This window comes from Natator depressus, chromosome 1 (genome assembly GCF_965152275.1).
Source record: "Natator depressus isolate rNatDep1 chromosome 1, rNatDep2.hap1, whole genome shotgun sequence".
NCBI lineage: Eukaryota > Metazoa > Chordata > Testudines > Cheloniidae > Natator > Natator depressus.
The window spans coordinates 151,292,056-151,308,476 of NC_134234.1; the positions used below are offsets into that span (position 1 = coordinate 151,292,056).

The 16,421-nt window shown below is 43.7% G+C and overlaps 1 protein-coding gene across 4 annotated transcripts in view; it reads left to right on the forward strand.

Annotated features, from left to right (window-relative positions):
* Positions 1–4,143: 4,143 nt before the first annotated feature.
* Positions 4,144–16,421, forward strand: part of USP9X (ubiquitin specific peptidase 9 X-linked) — a 199,062-nt gene continuing 186,784 nt past the window's right edge. For all 4 annotated transcript variants that reach the window (XM_074968997.1, XM_074969018.1, XM_074969028.1 and 1 more), the window contains exon 1: positions 4,144–4,349. The gene's annotated coding sequence lies outside the window, so the exon portion shown is untranslated. The remainder of the gene's footprint in view (positions 4,350–16,421) is intronic.

Sequence of the window (16,421 nt, forward strand, 5' to 3'; positions counted from 1 at the left end):
AATCCTCTTTAATCAATAATTTATCTACTCCCTTATCTGTTCATTTTCTCTTCCATATTAACGTTCCCATTTTGTGTGCAGCACTTATCTGCAGTGCCCAAAAGTGGTCCACAGACTTTTGCATCAGCTGCAACAAAACTTCATAAAATGAGCTGAGGAAACCAACTCAAAGGATTCTGGGGCACATCTGGGAAACCCAAATGAACATAAACAGAGGCCTTTTTTCTTGTTGTTGGTTAGAATGGAAGAATTGCACAGTCAGAGAAGACTGTTTTGGGATTTGCTTGTTGAATAACCACAACAGACCCATTGCTATCCTAGGCCCCCTTTTGTTAGATGCCGTAAATACCTGTCTGTGTTAGCCTATCATGATGTTTGATTAATATGGCTACAGGCAACTCTTGTCCCGGCAAAATATTTTGGAACACATCTTTTTAAAATGTTTGATAAAGGAGATAAAATATCAAAGTACCAGAAGAAATATGGGCATAATTTCTTTAGCATAAATGCACAATTTTGTTTCAGTATTTTTGAGACTAGTAAATTACAATAATAAAAAATTGCATAACACTAGGTTTGTGTGGAATGGAAGTAAACTACAATCTCAAATGAGGAAAATACCTCCAAGGACACTGGAAAGTCATGGAGAATTCACATCTGTTGTGTACCCTAAATTGAAGCTTTCAGTTAAATGCAATGAAATTTCTATTCCTTTTCTTTGTTAAAGAAAGCCTTCCTTACAAGTTAACGTAGTTATCCTGTTTACTAAAAGTTGCTTGGGGTTTAATAGGGCTATTAGTAGTATCTAATGGTCTTTTGTTGAATTATGCAAAATTGAACTGATGTCTGAGTCCATTTCTTAGTTGGCATTAAAAAAACTGTCAGTACACCTATCAATCTGTTTGATGCCATCAGAGGTGCTAAAGACAGAAGGACATATTCCTTATTTGAACCTAGGATAATACCTACACGTCAGGATAAAGTTATATTGTCAGGACAGCATAGGGAAGGTTGCACTGCTATTACTTGTACTATTATTTGGATACATAGGGAACTTTAATTTCCAGTGCTGTCAACCTGGCATTTTTCATAAAAATTAAACTAATCCACTTAACGATAAATAGGAAAGAGACATGACTGTAATTAGACACTACTAATTTGTTTTACAGGGTTGGAGGCAGTTGAGAAGTGCACACAACTTGAAAATACTGATCTATTCTGAAAATGCACTTACACCTCTGTAAGTAAGCTGAAACAGTCAGAGCCTAGAGGGTTCCTGCAAAACAGAGAGTACTGAGGCAGAACAAGAAATGAAATGAAGTAGAATTGCAGACATTCTGGTCAATTTCACTTTACTGTCTGCCCAGAGGGGAAAGGAGAGGAAATGTGGGTGACAAAACAAAATCAAAATGGAATAGAAGGAAAGAATGAGTGATGGTGCAGAGAGAAAAGGGATAGGAAGGTATAACAAGAGAGTGAGACTGAGACATCAAAATCTCATGAAGAGGTGTAGGAAGTCATCAAAACTGAAATAATTGGGCTGTATTTGATGTAGTTCTTAAAAGCAAAGGTTGTTAGGCCTAAACTTTTATTGATGTTTACAATGACCATAGTTTGAAATTATTACCTTGTTTGATTAATTCCTTATATTTTTTGTAGGTGGTAAAAATACTAAAAACTAGTCTGACAGTAAACAAACTGCTGCATTTGTACTATAACAGATAGCAGTGTGTACTGGTTTGTATACAGAGTGCTTAACACTAAGGCCTGGTCTACACTGCAGGGTTAGGTCTATGTAAGCAGCCTTGCATTAACCTAGCTGTAGATGTGTCTTCTCTTAAATTGGTTTCCTGCCAAAGTGCCTCTCTACACCAATTTAGTAACACCACCTCCTTGAGCAGTGTAGTTATGGTTGATGTAACTAAGTCGACACAGTGTCAGTGTAGACACTGGGTTACTTTGTCCACATTACTGGCTTTCAGAAGGCATCCCAGAATGCTCCACACTGACAATAAAATTGATACAAGCGCTCCTGATGAGGATTTGCATTGCTAACACAAGGAGCCAAGTGTGTGTGCACACACACACAAGTGATTTAATAACTGTGGTGGCTGTATGTTGACAAATGAGGTTGACATAATTTTATAGTATAGACAGCCCTAAGATGTGCTTTTGCAGTCCTCTCCAAATGCTAAGGGTTGGCAGGAAAACATAAGTAAATCAGGAAATTGCACCATAATTCACCCTTCAGTCCCAAGTTCTAAAGACTGTTTAGAAGAGAATCCCTGAGTCCAGTCACTATGAGTAGTTGTTGTTTTGGTCTGTACGGACTGCAAACACTGGAGATAAACATTTTTCACAAGTTAGGGTTGTTAGCCCTGACCTCCTGGGCAAATTCCAACTCCTTACATTCTGCATAAAGTTACCGCTGCATTTTTAATTGGATACTGTTGTCTTCATTGCCTGGCCTGAAACCGTTAGCATCATATTGGCTCATGCTGTATAACGAGAGAGACTCAACTTGAATATGATCAATTTTTTTTTAAAAAAAGGTAAAAGTAGTTTCAGGTACTAGATCTGGTTGAGTTCCATCTCCCTGTCAACTTTTGTGGTTTTAGATTATTCCCTATTTTTAAAATGTTTTCTCCCTCCTCTTGCTGTACACAAAGTCCACACAAATGCAGAGATGTGACAATATTGAATTTACTATATTCTAAGTGCTGTCAAGCAAATAACTGGAAGAAAAAATAATATATTTATTATAGTAACCTTAAATGTTACAAGAAAAAAATTGGGGGCGGGGGGAAGGAAAACAGATAAATTTGAGCTTTACAGTGCTGATGCCCTTTAAATTATGATGGTGGCTTACTCCAGTGGTGGCTGCATGCAGGGAAGGGTGAAGTAATTGCTATATGTATACAGTATTTGCTTGTATGACAGCCTAAGGGCCCCCTCCTACTGTCTAGGCAAAACTCCATAGTCTGACTCAACTGCAGCACTGGGTCCTAAATTAGTAACAGGCTTCTGGTTGAAGGGTGCTATATGCATGCAAGACTCGCATGAAAAACGAGTGATGCCGCCGGTCTGCATGCATGGTGCCAGGCAGCTGGAGGAAACTCCCCTAGTTCCAGCGCCCGTGCCAGGACGAGGGGCTGTCTGGGCGGGTCTGCGTTACGGCTACTGCTTGTGCCCTAAGCCACGGGCAGCCCGCTGCGGGGGGGGAAGTGCGGCGGAAACACCCGGAGTCGGCAAACAGCGCTGCGGCCTGCCCGGGCTTTTCTCCCTCTCCCGCCGGGCACCACCCGCCTGCGCCGGTGCGCGTGGCCTGCAGGCGGCCTGCGGCGCCCCTCGGCCTGAGGCGGGGCTCCCGGCCCCGCGGGGGAGAGGGACGTCAGCGGCTGCGCCAGGCCCCCGCGCGCCAGTTCCCGTTTCCCCCTCCCCCACCCCGGCCCCGAAGGAGGAAGCGTTGACGTCATTATCCGGGCTCTCCGCGGCGGCGCTGTTCGCACAGCGGGTCACAATGGAACCCCAACGAGCCTAACCGACATGAAACGGCCGCGCAGCCGCCCGCCCCAGTGAGCGCGGCCCGGCCGCCCCGCTCTGCGCCGCGCCCCTTCCCCGTCCCTCCCCTCCCCCCGCCCCAGGGAGCCCCGCGCGCCCCCCGAGGGGGCGGTGACAGCCGCCAGGCCTGCCCCGCCGTCGGGCTGAGTGACACACGGCGAGAGAGGGGTGGGGGAGGGGGTCACGCTGTTTGGGTGGCGGGGCCGCCGTCGCGTTAGGTCGGAGTCTGCGCCGCTGGCCCAGCGCTGCCGGAGCCGCCATATTGCCCAGGACGTAGCGAGACGCCAGCGCCGGGAGCGAGGAACCGGCCACGCCGCCGCGCCTGTTCTCCGCCGCCCCGTGCACGCAACGAGCGGCCAGTGCCCGGCCCCTCCCCCCGCCGAACCCAGGCCCCGGTGAGCGGCGCGGGGAGCGTGTGCGCCCCTCCCCCGGGCGTGTGTGTGTCTGTGCCCCGGACGGGGCGGAGCGTGCAGGCCCCGGCCAAACCCCAGCCAGAGCCCCGGGCTGCCGGGCAGGAGCTGGTGACGCAGGAGAGACGCCCCGGCGCCGCTGCCGGAGGGAGCCAAGCGGCCAGGCCGGGATCCGAGCGTGGGCAGCTCCACACAGCGCCGCGGGGCCCGGGAACGGGCAGCCCCCTCCGCCCGCCGGCTCTGCGCCGAGCATGACTCGCTGCCCTGCTGGCTGCCTGGGATGAGACAGCCCCCGGCGGCGCATCGTCTGCAGCAGCACACAGCGGGGGAGCGGGCCGCGGCGGCGGCAGCAGCGGGAGAAGAGGACACCGTGCGGGGGTGAGCATGGGCTGGGGCCGGGTGGAGAGGAGCGGTTCATGCCGCAGCCGGTGGCCGCGCTGAGCGCAGGGAGGCGCAGGCTGAGCGGTCCCTGGCCCCGGGGGACGGGGCCACCTAGGCGGGGTGGGGAGCCGGAGGCCGCTGTGTTGTGGCGGCGGGGGGAGGTGGCGGCGGCGCCGCCCCCGGCGTGTGTCCGTGCATCGCTGTGTTTTGGAGCGTGAAGGAAAATGGCTGACGGCGTCTTCTCCTCTTCCCCGTCCTGTGCGGGGCTGCGAGGCGGGCTGGAGGGAGCGCACCCACCCTGGTCCCTTCGGGGAGCGTGTCCGCCGGGCGGCCCCTCCCTGGACCGCTGGGGTGAGAGGGGCTCCCCGCAGAGCGGCACCCGCTTTTACCTCTCCTGAGTCTCGTTTCATTTCACACCAAGCGCCATTACTGAGGTGGAGTGATTAGAGCCGTGTAGGCCTGGGCTACGCCTGGAAATAAAAGGCCCTGCTCAGACTCTTCCCCCAAATCGGAGTGAAATCCAGCAGCACCAGCTCATTCCCAGCCGCTGTAAACGTTATTAACACGGGTGCAGGCGAAGTGTGTCGCGCCTCTAGCTCCCATTCCTAATAAAACTGTTCCTGTGTGGAAAACGGCCTTCCCCTTTTATGCCCCTTTCTCTTTAGTTCACCCTGTTTGTTCTCCAAAATGACCACTTAAGACTTTCCAGTTGTTCGTTTTCACCAGTGTTAAAACTTTACTTTGAGATTCATATCTGCGGCAGGGCAGTTGGGACATAATTTTTAATGTCTTGGCCCTCTTTTTTTATTGACAATATAAAAGGTAATTGAGGAGATGACCACAGGACCTCTTCTCCCCTCCTGGAGTTATCTAACTACTATTCTACCTCACTTTTGGCACCATTGTCTGTGCACAGTGAGGATGTATATGAAAAATCCATACTAACAGTCTCTTATTGCCAAATAAACTTGTTTCTATATAAATGTCATAGAAATGTCCTAGGTTGTAAGATGCCATATTTAATTTGATTGTTGTTGTTCAGGAATCAAGTTGTATATTGGATGATCATGTAACAAAAATTATTTTTTTAATATAAAAATGTGTGTAATTCTAATTAGAATTTTGAAAGGACTCTAAAATTCTTTATACAAATCAGATGTGTATTGTGGTTCTCCCAGGCATGTTGATTTTGTCTGCAAATTGTTTTAAATCCTTGATCCTGCAGTTGGGTTCAGTGTGGGAAGACCTTTGCATCTCAACAAAGCCTCACTGAACTCATTTTGGGTATGTGCAAGGATCTGCCCATATGGACCTAATTGCAGGATTGAGGCCTAAATTTTAAAACTGGGCTAATTTATTTTTGATATATAGTACTAAATATGCTAGGAACGCTTGCTATGGCAAACTGACTTGCAGGTTTGTTTGTCATTGGACCTCTTATCCGTTTGCTAGCTAACTACAATTGTGCTGGGCTATGGGACTGGTGGTAAGTGTTGAGAGGATTGGGTCTTTGCTGATTAGGTAGCTGTAGTGACATGTCTACCTTGAGAGGTTATTGGTAACAAATTAGCAGCTATCTACAAATTTCAAACTGCTAGCTACATCGTGGATCGTTTGGGTGCTGCTTACGATAAAATGGTGGGGCTTCCTCCTTTAGCATTCTTGATTGAGGAACATGTAGGATGAAGCCAGCTATTTCAGCGAAATCTTAATCCTACTGTACATTGATCTTGAGGTTTTTGTTAAACATGTAATGATGTTTATTTGTAAGGCAGTAGCACCATTTGTTTTTGCAAACCAGAACTCAGCAATTTTCTCGGTCATATTTCTTAAATATTAAAATTATTTCTCTCAGTTGCAGTATTTGGAGCAGGAGAGTAAAGGCCAGCTGCGCTGGATGTCATGGATACTCTGAATAAAGATAGCTCTGAATAAAGACATAATCAGTATAATCTAGAATGAACTGCTGTGGAAGAACCTCCGACATCTAGTTATGTGAAAAAAGGCTCTAGGTTAAAAATAAACCCATAAGATTGCACCACTTTTTCTTCTACTTTTTCAGTTTTACCTTGTGCCCTTTCTATCATCTTGCCTCTTTATATAGTCTTTTTAAAACATTTCTTTTGAGCAACCTCTGCTGTCCTCTTACTGTTTCCAGCCTGCTGCTTTGTGTCTTGGCGAATTTACTCTTCTGGTGATACTACTTCCTATTGAACTGACAGGAAGGGCTGCTTCTGTAGGTACCAATCAGTAAGGGCAGTGGGAGCAGACCAGGTGTGGCTTTTGCATCTTTAGAACACCACCCCCTTTAGAAGTGTTTTGTTTCCAGTTTAGTGCATTCACGTTTGAGGGTACCCCGGAGTGTCAAGCAACCCCTGTTTCTATTATGTATCCAGTCTTGTCAGTTATGTATTGTATTGAAAATGCTGGAATTGTTACAAAGAAAATGAGAAAAGATAAGTAAATAGCCACTTGAGGAACTAGAAATGCCTACGGTAAAGAAACGACAGTAGTATTGTCTTCTTGGGGTTCTCAAGTTTAAATATGCAATTCATGTAGGGCTTTTCAAAATGTCAGATATCCTGAGTAAAACTGAATAAGAATTTTGTTGACTGATAAAAATAACTTTTAGAGACACATCTACTTGATTATTGAGAATTTTTCTTCAAGAGTCATAGGAACCTTTTTATTTTTCCCAATATACTCAACTGTATTTGAAGTATTAGCATTTAACAATTACATGGATTTCAGGCAGCATAGCTATTTTTTCTGAAAAAGCGTTTGTTAGCTGATAAATAGAATTAAAGATTGCAATAACATTTTGAAAACATTTTTACTAATAAACATCTAATTTAAAATTACTTCCTTCAGTCTGTTTTGATCATATTTTTAAGGGAAGAAACAATGCTTTTAGCCTTACTTGCATTCCAAAGAGCACTGAAATTGTTATGCTGAATCAGACCAGTGGTCTGTCTGATCCAGTATCCTGTCACCAACAGTAGTCAAAACCAAATGTCTCAGATGAAGGTGTTTAGAAACCCTAATGGGGAATAATGTGCACATGGGGAAAGTTTCCTCCTAATCCCTAGTAGAGGTTATAAACATTAGGGTTTGTCTGTCTTATAATTTAGGATACTACTGTTAACATCCAAATGCTTAAGTGAAAATTCTTGCTGCTGTTCAAGAATCATTATTTTGCTAGGAACATCATGCTTTGGAAGTATGTGCTCTTCTTAACCGTTAATTTGATTGTTGGGTGAATCCTTAAAAATGTAGTACATAATACTTGTACTGCTCTTGTCATATTTGTTTTAAATTTAGGGGCTAAAGTTGTAGTTCAGGTGTATTATGTGAACTAAATTTAAGTGGTTGGACATTATTTTAGTCCTAGAAGACGGTATATCTTTTGCAAAAAATAACTTATGTATCTATGGTACTGGGTTGTAGTCTTTCTCCTTTGTATTTTACAGTGTGTCATTTAACATAATGTAATAATACACGCAGACTTACTGAGGAAGTAGTTAGGGTTGCTATGCACAATGTACCTTACACAAATCCAGACACAAGAAAAAGTTAAGCCATCTAAAGCAGTGGTTCTCAAACTTTTGTTCTGGTGACCCCTTTCACATAGCAAGCCTCTGAGTGTGATGTCTCTTATATTTTAAAAGTGTTTCTAATTTATTTAACACCATTATAAAGGCTGGAGACAAAGCGGGGTTTGGGGTGGCGGCTGACAGCTCGCGATAAGAGGGAAGGTCCTCTCATGGATTAAAAGATAGGAAACAAAGGGTAGGTAAAATAAATGGTCAGTTTTCAGAATGGAGAGAGATGTCCCCTGCAGTCTATATTGGGACCAGTCCTATTCAACATATTCATAAATGATCTGGAAAAACGGGTAAACAGTGGGGTGGCAAAATTTGCAGATAGTTAAATTCCAGGCAGACTGCGAAGAGCTACAAAAGGATCTCTCAAAACTGGGTGACCGGGCAACAAAATGGCAGATGAAATTCACTGTTGATAAATGCAAAGTAATGCACATTGGAAAGCATAATCCCAACTATACATATAAAATGATGGGGTCTAAATTAGCTGTTACCACTCAAGAAAGAGATCTTGGAGTCATTGTGGATAGTTCTCTGAAAACATCCACTCAGTGTGCAGCGGCAGTCAAAAAAGCGAACAGAATGTTGGGAATCATTAAGAAAGGGATAGATAATAAGATAGAAAATGTCATATTGCTTCTATGTAAATCCATGGTATGCCCACATCTTGAATACTGCGTGCAGATGTGGTCGCCCCATCTCAAAAAAGATATATTGGAAAAGGTTCAGAAAAGGGGATCAAAAATTATTAGGGGTATGGAATGGCTGCTGTATGAGGAGAGATTAATAATACTGGGACTTTTCAGCTTAGAAAAGAGATGGCTAAGGGGGGATACGATGGAGGTCTATAAAATCATGACTGGTGTGGAGAAAGTAAACGAAGAAGTGTTGTTTACTCCTTCTCATAACACATGAACTAGGTCACCAAATGAAATTAATAGGCTGCAGGTTTAAAACACAAGGACATATTTCTTCACACAATGCACAGTCAACCTGTGGAACTCTTTGCCAGAGGATGTTATGAAGGCCAACTATAACAGGGTTCAAAAAAGAACTAGATAAATTCATGGAGGATAGGTCCATCAATGGCTGTTAGCCAGGATGGGCAGGGATGAGTATCCCTAGCCCCTGTATGCCAGAAGCTGGGAATGGGTGACAGGGAATACTTGATGGCCCCCTGTGTAATACCTCATGATCCCGACCCCCAGTTTGAGAATCCCTGATCTAAAGGTACATCTAATCTGCATCTGGGAGCAAGCGTACCAGCCTGGGTAGAGACCCAGGTCTCGCACTAGTGCTCTAAAAATAGCTGTGTAGATGGTGCTTTGATATTACAGATTGGCCTGGTATGTTGACTCTGAAGCCCCCTTAGCCCCTGGAGCTTCAGAGCCTGAGCTACAACATCTACACAGCTATTTTTAGTGCCCTAGTGCAAGCCCCACTAACGCAGGTCTGTGGACCAAGCTAGGAGGCTTGCTCTCCTATGCAGTGTAGACATTCCCTAACGGTACATACCCTCTAGTTCTCCACCTGCAAGCACAATACCTTACTATTACCTCAGCTGCTGTATACCACAGACCATACAGCCTGGGTATGCAGGGGGGGTGGCTACAGGGGTGATGGAATGCTGCCATTCTTAGGTGGCAGAACTAAGATTGTGGTTCGTAGTCTGTGATATAAAGTGTGTGCTTGTGGGTGGTGATAACATTATGTGGTTTGTATTAGACGAACAGTTTAAAGGTTGAGTTCTTTTGGATTCTTGAATTACTAAAAATTACCACCAGACTTCTTATATTTTAATCTTGTAATTTTTTTCTCCCGTGAATATGGTGATATTTACAATTTTTTAGCTTTGATATAATATTGTCATAATGGGTATAACTGCCTTTTTAAAATAACTGTACTCTTTGACCATGTTCCTGAACAGAGCCATGGTGATAGCTTTACTTTAGAATGCGATTAAAAAAAGGGTTCCAACTATGCTTGAGTACAGAATCATGTTTTAACTTGGGTTGGACAGTTTTGTTCTAAGTAGGTCTTCTGATGATGCAGTTGTCTGTTAGAGTGGACAGGGTTTCTGCATTTGTCTATTTGTCTTAATTTTACCCTCTTAGGACTTTGCTAGTGGAATCCCTGGGAGACTTTAGGGATTCCCCCACGCCGCATGCTTACGTCATGCGTTTCCTGTGAGTAGAATAAATCTGGTTTAGTGGCCTTCTGTATGATTTGTCAAGTTGGATATCAGTAAAGGTACAAGACAGCTAGGATATGAGCATCTGACTTGAGGGGAGGGAGAGACTAAATTTAAAAGATGACAGCATTCCAAAGTGGAATCTTTTTTTTAAAAAAAGGAAGTTGATTAACCCACCTAATTCCTGTTACATTTTTCATTGTGAACTTTACTAATATTTCTTCTTTGTACAAAACAAGTAATTTTACTTATGTATTTCAGAAAGTTCAGTTCTGAGCTGCTGGGTAGGACTTGCTATCTTCTGGTTATTGAGACAAATGTTTTGGATGATAGTAGGCATGCAAACATTGATGGAATAAAATACAAAACTTACATTTTGATACATGCTTGCTTTTGGGGAAAATCCTAGATTGTATGGGCTTCTTTTTCACTAGGTTCTGGACCGTTTTCCCATGGTACCTGAAGTATAACAGACAACTACCATTTGTCTACAAGAAATGCATCTCTTGCAATGAGCTGAATATAAACATTGACCTGGAAAGCTGTTAGTATTTAATACTCTAATATGACCTCCTTTGATGCACAAGGCATATATAGTAAAACCTGCCTGAGAGACCAGCTGTTATGAGCAACTTCTTGCAGAGGCCACGGAATATGATCGCTGTCTGCTGTGCAAACCTTTGAAGAGAGACCACATCTTACATGTGACCACTTTTGCTATCCCCAATGAGTGGTCGCTCTTGACAGGTTTTACTGTACTTTGAGTTCTAGATCCCCTAGGCACCCCGATCTTGCTGACACTTAAGTAGAGGCTTAACTTTATGCATATAGCTTCAGTAGGGCTGGAATAGAGTAAAGTACATGTATTTGCAGTATGGGAGCTTTTAATATTCTAGATCAGTGATTCTCATCCTTTTTGGGCTCAGGACCCATTTGTAAATTCTTATAGCTTCTAGCAACCCAGTAAATAGTCTGGGGGAAGGGACCCTGGCATGGTTTCAGTCAGATCCTGCCCCTGGGAGTGAGAAGGTGGTCTTGCCAGCACTCACTCCGCAGTGGGAGCTCCTGCAGTCCCTATGCTGTGAGGCTGGTTGGGCGGGGCTTGGCTTGGCGCTCTGCTTTGGGCGTTGCAACCTCTGGGGTTGCAGTGCCAGTCAGATTTGGCCCCACACACCTACTTGGATCAATATTGTGTGAGTTGAGTTGTGACCTGGCTCATGGGCTTGCAGTGCCACTCACTCAAATTTGGCCTACCTAGCCTCCGATAGTCAAGACAGCTGGACCAAACCTGAGTGGTGGTGGGATCCCAGAGGTTGCAGTGCCTGGAGTAGGGCGGTAAGCCTGTACTGCCCTATGGGACAGGAGCCACAGGAGCTGCCATGTCACCCTTTGAAACGTTTTGGATACCCAGTTTTGAGCCTTCAACAGGGATTCTCAGCCCATGAGTCTAGGTAACTGGAAAACAGCAAAAGGGGTTGGGAGGGGGAAAGCTGACCCTCGTTAGATTTGCAGATTCTTTAGGAATGTGTAGAATTATCTTGAAATAAGATCCCTCTTTCATAAAAGACAGAATTTTAGAGGTGGGTTTCCCTCAACACTGATGCAGTATAGAAGTTCTAGAAATGTGTGTTGGACTCTAGGTTATTGATCCTTTTGTACTAGAAATTAAACCTCTTACAATTATGTGGAGGGGAAGGCTCTTTTAAAAATTTCTTTATTGGTTTTCCGTAATAGCAGTGTAAGTTATACAATGAGAAATGTTACTATCGAAAGAGATTGGCATCTCAGTATATGTTTTTAATATACTAGTGTTTGTTTATTCTTGTTTCTGTTGTAAAAATGTGCTAAATATTTTATTGGTACAAGTTTCATCAAACTAAGTCTGTGTGCATGATTTTTAACTAATAAAAGAAAGAAAAAGGGATTATTGGAAGATTTGATTTAGTCTATCCTTTTATAGGGGTTTGGGGAGTGAAAACACGTTAGCCTAAAATTTTGTAAAAGCATGGAATCCTAGATTTAGGCAATAGATAATGTTTTATTTTTCATTTGCAAAAGTGAAGAAAATGTTAGTTATTCATGACTTGAACATTCCTTTTTTTATCCAGTTCTGGTAGGTGTTTGGTTGTGATAATATTCAGTCATTTAAAAACTGTGGCATAGTCCTAGAAAATATAGAAAATCTGGAGCTTGGCTGGAAATAGGATAGTTTTGTCCAGAAAAATCAGTGATTTGATCTGCCGTTTTAAGCTCAGATTCTACACAGACCTCCATGTGGGTGGACCCCTGTGGCACGTGATTAACTTCAGTAGAACCTTAAATTTCAAAATGCTAGTTCTTGCGTTTTAACTTGTATTTTTCTTTAAATTTGTTACCTCTTCTGACAGTAATGCTTTAATCTTTTTTCTGAGCAGGGTAAAGTGTTAATGTCAGATTTCTTTAATACCTCAGATGTCTCTCTTGTACTTTTTTCCATGGTCCCTGCAGAGGTGGATTAAGATCTGTTGGGGTCCTGGACACACAGAATATTGGGGCTTCCCACATGCTCCCCCCCGCTCCTTCCCTTCCCCCCCCCAAAGCCCCAGAAGCCAGGCCATGGTCAGAGCTTCCCAGGGAGCCTGGGCCACTGTGGGGAGCCCTGGACCCTCCACCTGCCCTGGGTGGTGCGCCCTGTGGGGCAGGGACAAGGTCTTGGGCCTGTTCTCGGTCACCCCAGCCCCCTGCCGAAGGCAGGTGCAGGTCTGGGACTCCCCACAGCTGCCAGAACTCCCTGGGCAGCTCTTACCACGGCCTAGGGAAGTGGTCCTCAAACTTTGGGGCATGCTGTCCGAGGGAGGCATGGAGGAACGTTTAGTGGGATGCAGCAGGGCCCAGCCCTACCCCTAGCTCCACTCTGTTCCCACCCCATCCCTGTCCCTAGGCCCTGTCCCTGTGTCTCTGGTCCTGGCCACCCTGCTACTCACAGCCACTGACTGTGGGTCCCGGCCCTGGCTGCCCGGGGTTGAGAGGGGTGGACTGGTAAGGGGGAGGTGTGACTGAAAAAGTTTGGGGACCCCTGACCTAGGATGACCATACTTTCCATTTTGGTCCCAGATGTCCTGACTTTTTTGGCAAAACTGGGCATTTGTCCCATTTGTTCTTGCCAACTGAGCACTAGTGTTACTAAGGCGATTATTTCTCATACTAGCTACCTAAGCTGTCAGACTGCCAAGGCCATGTCCCCCAAGTCACACACCATGTCCATGTTTCTTTTCCTGTGTTATACTCTATCTCCATCACTATTTTTTCTCCCTCTTTCTCTTCTCTCCCCACATCCGGTCAGAGCAGGGCTTAGCTATGGTTTCCAGAAATGGTGCGGAGCAAGGTTTGTCCTTGCCTGTTTGCACTAAATTATGTTCAGCACCAGTTCAGCTGCCCCTGTTACTGACATTTGTTGTCAGTGGGTAATTTTCCTGGTGTAGACAAGGCTTCTGATGTTGACTCCCTCTGTGACATAGGGTAAACCATTAATTCATTTGCCTTAGCTTTCCCATCTGTAAAACTGGAAAATAAGGCTTGGGATTTTGATCAGTATGAAAGATGTGAAGAGAGGAGCACTAGTGGGGGCCCAAGACAAGATCTTGGTTGAGAAGTCCCACCTGCAGTTGCTGAGATTACTTCCAAGATGCTTTGACCCTGCTCAGAGGCTCCATCTTTAATATCAGCCTCTTGCTAGTAGATGTCTGAATTTGAAGATCACCTTTTCCTTGTATGCTGGAAGGGGGGATATTTTTTCTTCATCTTTGCCAGCACTCCAGCCACAGTGTCTTCTGACTTTGAGTGGGGGTCTTTACTAGTGTCTTTCTGCCCAAGAGTCTTGGCTGGTATTGCTTGGTAGGAGGATGTAGAAGTGTCTCCTAGTAGATCCCTGCCTTGGCCTCCACTTTTTTGTACTGTTTCCCCTTGGATAGTGCTTGCTTCTGCTGTTACTTACAACTTCCCCCCCTAACAGCAAGTTTCATTGCTGCCTAGAGATAGCTGAAAAGCAGTAGTGAAAATGACCAAAATCTTTTTAATTTCACTGTGTTCCTCCATGCAATGAAGTGAGTAATAGCAGAGGCTGTCTGAATACTCAGACTGCATTGATTCATCCTCAGTTCACACTTGGAAGGTTTTTACATAACTGTATGGAGTGGGGAGTTTTAATTTTTAAAACACGAAAGGTTAGATTCTGCAGAAATTGAACTTAGATCTCCCTTTCCCACTTCCAAGTCACTAGGGAAAGCATGTCCCCAGAAGTGAATAGATTGATTTTTTTTTTTCTCACTCCAAAACCCTGAGCATAGTACTTCTCACATGGGTGAGGACTGATTAATATTTGTAAAGTGTTTTGAAGTTCACCATTATATTTTATTCTTGATACACTTTTCTTCCAAAGCTTGCAGTTTGAATAGTTGGGTTATCTCTATTTCACAGGTGGGAAAGCTGAGATAGAGAGGCTGTGTAACTTGTCTGTTGTTAAACAGAAAATTGTCATTTGGACATAGAGAACTCAAGTTTCTTGACTCTGATCCTGTGCTCTAGCCATTAGACTACAGTTCCTCTCTAGGTGGATGTAAGACACACGGCCTGTTTTTTTTCAGAGGTGAAGAGCAACTACACCTCTCCTTGAGTTAAGTGAGATTTGCCAAGCACCTCTTAAAATCAGACTAATATGAGCTGAATACTGGTGTGTAAAGTGTATAGTCAGGAAATGATCTCAACTTCTGTTCTTTACTATGCCAGCTGACTTTAGGATAACTGTGATTTAAGTATTTAAAAAAAGACTTTGCAATTCTAAAATTGTTTAAACTCTAAATGAAAATTGCTGCTCAGAAATCAGAGTTCTTCTGCAGTCCAACTCTTTTTTTTGTTTAGTGTAGTCTGGTTGTGATGTGTCTGGTAACAGAACAGTAAGAACTAATATCTAGTTCAAAGTAATACGAATCATTTGGGAAAATTGTTATCTGTTAATGTTCGTGCTGTTTTGGCTTACTTTTTAAAAAACAATTGTCACATTTTACCTGAGAACTTTTAGCCCTTCAGTTTTATGGGTGTTAATTTTGTGGAGCAAACCAGATGTATAACTGTTTTTTGTTTTGTTTTTAACTTTGACTCTTAAGTCAAAAATGATTGTGTTGTACAGAAACTGAGCTAGTCAGTGTTTTCTAAGAGGAACAAATACCTATTAAATATACCTTTTTTTCCTACCAGTCTTAATTTTGGTGGGTAGGAGCTGCTCATGTTTACTTCTACAGTAACTCTTACAATCTAAATTAATCTCTCTCCAATCAGATTTAGTATAAACTGTTCCTAAACTTCAGGTCTGCTCATCAAGACTGCACAACTTGGTGCTGAAGTTTAGGGATGTGTTCACTCTGAAGATGCTTGATCTTTATATACATAGTCTAATAAAGTAGGTCTTAAACTTTGGGCTGCTTGCTGCCCAATCAGCAAACAGCTGTGGCCCATGTAACATCCTCAGGGCCATATGGGTAGTGTATATATTGTGTGGATGCGGCCCACATAACACACAGAGAGCTGCATGTGTGGCCCACAATGGTAAATAGGTTGAGAACCACTGGTCTAATTTTACAGTCTTTGCTCACTTGTGAGGCTTGCAAAAAATAATTGGGGTCCTGTTAGTCCAGGGGTTCTCAAATTTTTGTATTTTGTGATCCCTTTCACACAGCAAGCCTCTGAGTGCGACACCCCCCGACCCCCTTATAAATTAAAAACACATTTTTAAATAATAAACACTATTATAAATGCTGGAGGCTAAGTGGGGTTTAGGGGTGGAGGCTGAGAGCTCGTGACCCCTGTGTAATAACCTCACGATGCCCAGTTTGAGAACATCTGTGTTAGTATGATTTTGAAAACTGGCACAATAGCTATAGAAAAAAGTTCTATAAATTTTTTTTTAACAAGCCATGGATATAACGTTTTTTTCTTTTTAGGTGCCTATAGAATCAGGTTTTCTATTTTTTTTTATTTATTTAATCAGATCTAAACTGTTTAGTTACTCTGTTAAGTTCTTTAAGTTTAAGGAATAGTTAAAATTGAATCCTGTTTGGATCTGATAGAATTACTGTCAGGTCTTTCATTTGAGAGACAAGGTGAGTGAGGTAATAGCTTTTATTGGATCAACTTCTGTTGGTAAGAGAGAAGAGCTTTGGAGCTACACAGGTCTTTTTCAGGTCTGGGAAACTTACTGAAAACATGGTCGTACAGTGCAAACTTACTCGGTGTCAAAGGTAA